The sequence below is a fragment of the Nycticebus coucang genome, chromosome 8 (assembly GCF_027406575.1).
Source record: "Nycticebus coucang isolate mNycCou1 chromosome 8, mNycCou1.pri, whole genome shotgun sequence".
Lineage (NCBI taxonomy): Eukaryota > Metazoa > Chordata > Mammalia > Primates > Lorisidae > Nycticebus > Nycticebus coucang.
In genome coordinates, this window is record NC_069787.1 from 34154708 (window position 1) to 34161220 (window position 6513).

The following is a 6513-nucleotide window of genomic DNA, read 5'->3' on the forward strand; positions in this document are numbered from 1 at the left end:
TGGCTAAGACTTCCATTACTATGTTGAATAGCAGCAGAGAAAGTGGGCATCCTTGCCTCAGATTGCTGATCTGAGTGGAAATATTTTTAATTTTACACCACTCAATATGATATTGGGTGTGGGTTTGCTGTAGATGGCCTCTATCAGTTTAAGAAATGTCCCTTATATGCCTATTTTCTTAAGAATTCTGATCATGAAAGGATGCTGGATATTATCAAAGACTTTTTCTGTGTCAATTGAGAGAATCATATGGTCTTTGCTTTTTATTTTATTGACGTTATGTAGTGTATTTATAGATTTGCGCATGTGGTATCTATTTGCTTCATAGAATGTGATGGGAAGTATTCCATCTTGTTCTATGCCTTGGACAATGTTGTACAATATGGGTACTAGTTCCTCTTGAAAGGTTTGATAGAATTCAGGTCTAAAGCCATCTGATCCTGGACTTTTCTTTTTAGGTAGATTTCGTATTGTTTATGTTATTTCAGTGATTGATATAGGTCTATTAAAGATTTCTAATTCTTTCTGGTTGAGTCTAGCAAGGTTGCATGCTTCCAGGTATTGGCCCATTTCCTTCAGATTTTCATATTTCTGGGAATAGAGATTTTTGTAGTAATCATTGAGGATTGTTTTTGAATATCTGAAGTGTCTGTTGTTATTTCATTTTTATTGTTTCTGATAGATGATATTAGAGATTTTACTTTTCTATTACTGTTTAGGTTGGGCAAAGGTTTATCAATTTTGTTAATCATTTCAGAAAACCAACTTTTTGTTTCGTTGATCTTCTGAATGATTATTTTCTTTTCAATTTCATTTAATTCTGCTCTAATTATGGTTATTTTGTTCTTCTGCTTGGTTTGGGATTGTAATGATCTTCCTTTCCCAGTTGCTTGAGATGATGCAGTAAGTTGTTGGCTTCGTCTCTTTCTGTTTTCTTGATGAAAGCTTCCAATGTTATAAACTTCCCTCTTAGGACTGCCTTTGCAGCTTCCCACAGGTTTTGATAATTTGTGTCTTCATTATCATTTTGTTGCAAAAACTTGGTGATTTCCTTCTTAATCTCATCTTTGACCCAGCTATCATTCATCCTAAGATTATTTAGCTTCCATGACTTTGTTTGAGTACAAATATTCCTATTGCTGTCGTGTTCACCTTTTATTCCATGGTGGTCCGAGAAGATACAAGGAATAATTTCTACACTTTTTAATTTGCTGAGGTTAGACTTGTGTCTTAGGATATGATCTATTTTAGATCATATCCTCATGGGCTGATGAGAAGAATGTATATTCAGTTTTCTTAGGGTGAAATGTTCTGCATAGGACTATAAAGTCCTATTGTTCTAGGGTCCGGTTTAAGTGTAATATTTCTTTGTTTACTTTCTTCTTGGAGGAGCTATGCAAAACTGTCAAAGGGGTATTAAAATTTCCAACTATTTCAGTGCAGGAAGATATCAAGTTGTTCATATCTATTAGGGTTTGCTTTATGAAATGAGGAGCATTCTGGTAGGGTGTAATTGTTAATTACAAAACTCTCTTCATGTTGGTTGTTTCCCTTGACAAATATGTGGTGACCTTCCTTACCTTTCTTTATCTTTGTTGGTTTAAAGCCAGTTGTATCTGCTACTAAAATTGCAACCCCTGCTTTTTTCTGGTTTCCATTTGCCAGTATTATACAAGTCTGTCCCTTCACCCTGAGTCTATTTTTATCCTTTAAGGCAAGGGAATGTGGTCCACTTTGATTGACTCTTCAAGCTCTGGCGACCCCGCATCACTCGAGGAGTCATCCTTTGCTGGCCGGCACTTGCCGGCCCCTTTGCACTTGATGGCACGTCACGGATTGGCAGCACCTCAGATTTTCCCTCCTTGGCTTCTGGCAGCTGTTTGGTCATGCTTTCTCTCTTACGCCAAAACCACCACCGACCAGATTTCTTTGGCATCTTGTCTTTAACCCAGGGCTCGACTGTGGCCTTAGGCAGACTCTTCTAGAAACACCTGTGAGCTGAGGGTCATGGGAGCAGCCAATGCCCAGTTACGGTAACGATTATATATCCGTATGACAAGGTTAGGATTGTCTATGAGTCCAGGATTTTCTGCAATTTCATGATAAGTAGTGATATGTTCCATGAAGTTTTCTTTAGAGATTTCTCCATTCTCACTGAGGCCCCCGCACAGGGAGAGGGTGACATCTGGCAGTCCGTGGCAGAATCCGAGAGGCACTCAGTGCCACTATCAGCAGCTGGACTTCTCACGGACTGTGGCGACTGGGAGCCAGAGAGCGTGTCAGACTCGGGCCACTGTCTGAAGCTGGGATCTGATTCACTTTTAGGGAAATAGAGAGCTGCAACTTCAGGTTCTAGAGCCCTTAGGTCATCAGGGTAAATATCATCAGGTCCCTGGCTTCTTGTGGATACCTTGCTTCTTTGACGGTGAGTCCACTTTAGCTGCTGGTTTGGATTCCGAGGCAGCCTCTGCTGAGGATGGACTGGGAAGGTGGTCCACATCTAACAGAGATGGAATCTGGGGACTTTCCAGAGGCTGGAGGAGCTCTGTGGTGGGAGCTGTGTCACTCAACTGCTTACACAGGGCTCTGGGCTTGGGTTTCACTATAGGACAGTGTCTTCAATGGAAGCATCCTTCTCAACTTCACTTACAAGGTTATCCTCACTGGGCATTACCTGAAAATGGGTATCTTCTGATGGTGTGATTGTAGCCGTCCTGGGATAATAGTCAGCTGTTTGTCTTTTGCTGACCTTGGTGGATTCTGGAAATCCTCCCCAGTCCTCTCCAGTGAGACTCTGATCTGAGCAGGCTCTCAGTGGGTTTCACCTCCAGCTCTGGCTCCTTGTATTCTTCCTCCTTGCAGGAAGCATTTGAAGATCCCGTTGCTGACCGGGAGCCCTTGTCGTCTTCAGAGCTCCTGCCCCCATCACACGTGTCTCCGCAGCGGGAGAAGCAGCCTGCTCTTCCTCCTTCCTGTCCGGTTTGCATTTCTTTCTCCTTCGTTTTTCCTTTTTCACAGAACTCGGGGTGAAAACTGTCTCTGTTTCCAAGGTGTGTGAGCCGTCTGGACTCCGGGATTGTTTTTCCTCTCCACCCGATTTCATCAAAGGGGTGTCAACATCTTTAAAGAATTGATCTTCGGTGGGAATTGGTGAGGTGGCAAGGGAAGCAGGAAGCTTTTCACGTTCCTCTTCAGTCTCCTCCACAAAGAAAGCTTCTCCATTGTCACCCAGCTTCATGTGAAGCTCCACTGCATTGCCACGGATTTCAGTATCCATCACGTTCTCTTTGGATCTCAGGACTCCCAGCTTCCCAAACCGAAGGCAGAAAGGCGGACAGCCATAGGTGCCGTCCTGCTGCTGCACCATGATGACATCGATACCCCCAGAGAGGGGGGCCTGGTCAATGCCCTTGTAGAGTTCCTTCAGGGTGACAATCACTTGCCCCACCAGCTGTCCCACGTAATTCACTGTTTGAGACTGCAGAGGCTCCGCTCCTGGCCTGCAGGCAGCCAAGGGGAGGCAGCTGCTGGACCGCGGCAGCGAGGAACCGCTGGGAGGGTGGGCGGCCGAGGTGACGGCTCTGCGGGGTCCGCATGCGAGGCCCTGGCTCCCACCTCCAGCGCTGCCTGGGGAGCCGCCTGGGCCACAGCTGAGCCGAGCGACCCTCATGAATGGGACCCAGCGGGAGCGGTAGAGGCGGTGGCAGCCTTGTTAATGTGTTTTATAAGGATATGGAAGCTATTCAGGTAAAACCACCCAACTTTTCCAAATTAACAGAAGGGTTCAGGGAAAGGAGGAAAGCCCAGCAATGTGTAGAGAAAGAATCACTGAAGCTGTCAGAAGGTGGACAACATGGACCCAGATCAGCCAAGACAGAAATAGTGATTAATACACGATTGACACCTCTGACTATGATAACCCATAGGGAAATCCAGACGTTGGACTTGGGCCCTCAGATATGTCCCAGCTACTGTCAGTGGCCTCTACTGTCCCCAACAAACAGGATATGTAACACGGGGGAGTGCCAAAAAGCCAGATTATTGAGAGTGGCTTTTGTAGCAATGTCCTCCCCAGACACTCACTCCATGGTGCCCCGGGGATGGTGGAAAGAGCTGCCACCCTCAAGGGAAACGTGAACCCTTTTAGAGAGAGTGTCACGCCAGCCCCAGAGGGACCAAAGGTGAGGAGGGAAAAGCCATGAAACACTGGTGGCCCTGTCCCAAATGGGGACATCCTGCTTATTGGGCACAGAGTGTCCCTCGATCATGGGGAGGCCAAGGAAGTGCGGGGGCATCCAGATCCTGGTGGCCATGGTCATAAACAGCCAGGCCTAAAGTGGCAGGGTTCCACACTGGCTCCCACTCATCCAAGAACCCTGGGTAACCCTGGATGTGGCTGTTAAGCAAACCTTTTCTAATTGATTTGGGAGCCACCTATTTCATCATAAAAACCTTTGGTGACCCCTGTCGTCCTCTTGTGTAGCTGTCGCATTGATGGGTGCCCCACCAGGAGCACCCACACACACGTTATTATGTAGTTGGGAAGGAATGTTAGTAAGCCACGAATTTCTGCTTATCCCAGAGGTTCCAATGTCATTGTTGCCAAGAGTTTTAGTCAAATTGGGCCTTAAATGCAATAGCAACACCAGACTACTATGAGCAGCCCTCGAGACAGCTGTAACAGGGAACAACAATGACCTGCAGGCCTAGAGGGCATGAACCCTGGGACCTGGGCAGAGGGAAGCCAGAGAAGGCTGAGAGGGTTCCTCCAGTACAGGGGACTCTCAAACCAGGCCTCCTTTTTCTGTTTGTTGAAGGAGGCTTGGCAGCCTTGTCTTTATGGCATCCTGATTTCCGATTTCAGTGTGTTTGATCCCTAAACTGGCAGGAGCTCTGTCTCTCTCCTCCCTTCCCTATCCCTGCGGGTTTATCAACCACGGGTTACAGGAATATACATAGAGCTTGAGTCCACAGATAACCCCAAGTGGAAGGTAAATTACAAGCCTCTGTGGATTCCACAGCTTCTCTGGTTGACTTGGCTCACTCTTTCTCTGCTGCTTCCCAGCTGCCCACCCCCTAACTGAGAAAGCTGTCCTCTGGATATTGCAACATTTTTATAACTGTGTCGGGGCTTTCCTGGACAAGCCTCTGTGTTTGTTTTCCAGCCACACTAATTCTGACTGGCTGGGTTTGGCCATCATTGCTTTGCTAACTGAGAGGGGGGAGGGAAGGTGGAAACGTGGTAGTCCTCAGCTAGGTTTTGGGGCTTCCCTACCACAATGTCTGACGAAAGGTCAGTTCAAGATGGCACAGGGGAGCATCCCAGGGGACTCCCCACTAGCCTGCCTCCTGAGCAACTGGAATGACTACAAAGGGTTGGGGAAAATGGCTCAATTTTATGTCTCCTGCCTGGAAGTTGGGGTAAAACACTTGATATGTCTTGGTGTGATCTGTGATAAGTAGGACTATTTCTGGTATCGTTGATTGGGTGAGAGCAGCCAGGTCATCTGAGTTGTATGTATTGACAAAGATGCTCATGAGTTGAATTTTGTAGGTCTTCCTAGTGTGAATGCCTGATTTCTTAGGTCAAAGAATAATAAACTGGATAAATATAAATAAAAGAGATACAATGTCTGCACATTTCTCTAGACACTGCTAGTGAGGGCCATATGGTATGTATGCTATCCTAGGAAAATAGAGAGGTGGCCCGTCTCCTAACTTTCTCTCCAGCCACTCTGAATTATCTTCTCCTGCATGAAGATACTAAATTCTCAAAACATTCTCTTTTCATCTTTTATATCACTTAACAGACTTGACACAAAATGTTTGTGTAATTATTCATCGAATGCCCATCTTTAAGAGTAAACAGAAAGCCTTATAAAGACCATGTCTGTTTCATTCACTGCTATGTTCCTAGGATTCCACATACCTGAGCCCAAGCATATAATAGGTGCTTAATAAATATTTGTTGAACACGTGGATTTATCCACCACAGGTTACAGGAATATACATAGAGCTTGAGTCCACAGATCACCCCAAATATAATTTCAAGTTTATGCATTTTACCCAGCAGTTTATTTGATAGCTAGACCCTTCGTAATATGAAAATCTTGCCCTCAGCTCATCAGCCTTATTTGTGCCAAGTCAGCATATTAGGTTCAAACAACTCAGTTAAGGGAAGACAGAAGTGATTAGCATTATCTTCCTTTTTAAAGACAGCAAAGGATCATACATAGGCTTCCAACAGCATTCTTGATTTCTATTAGCAAATGTATTTTTATGGAGGCTAATATCTCCTAGGCCTATGCTAATGTTTTAAGCTATTTTATTATAAGTCCATGCTAATTCACGTACCTATTTCTGCAAAGGACAATTCTGAATGTCCTTTCTTAGCATTTTCACCGCAGTTTAAAGTTACTGGCGATCAAAAGTCTGGAACTCTGGAAGCACCTGGTTCTGCATATGAGGTGAACCAGGGAGGAGGATGTGTTGTGGAAAAGGCATGAAACGTGC

The 6513-nt window shown here is 45.2% G+C and overlaps 1 pseudogene; it reads right to left on the reverse strand.

The window, feature by feature from the left end:
• Positions 1 to 1709: 1709 nt before the first annotated feature.
• LOC128591307 (phosphatidate phosphatase LPIN2-like) lies at positions 1710 to 3670 on the reverse strand (annotated as a pseudogene).
• Between the last annotated feature and the right edge of the window lie 2843 nt (positions 3671 to 6513).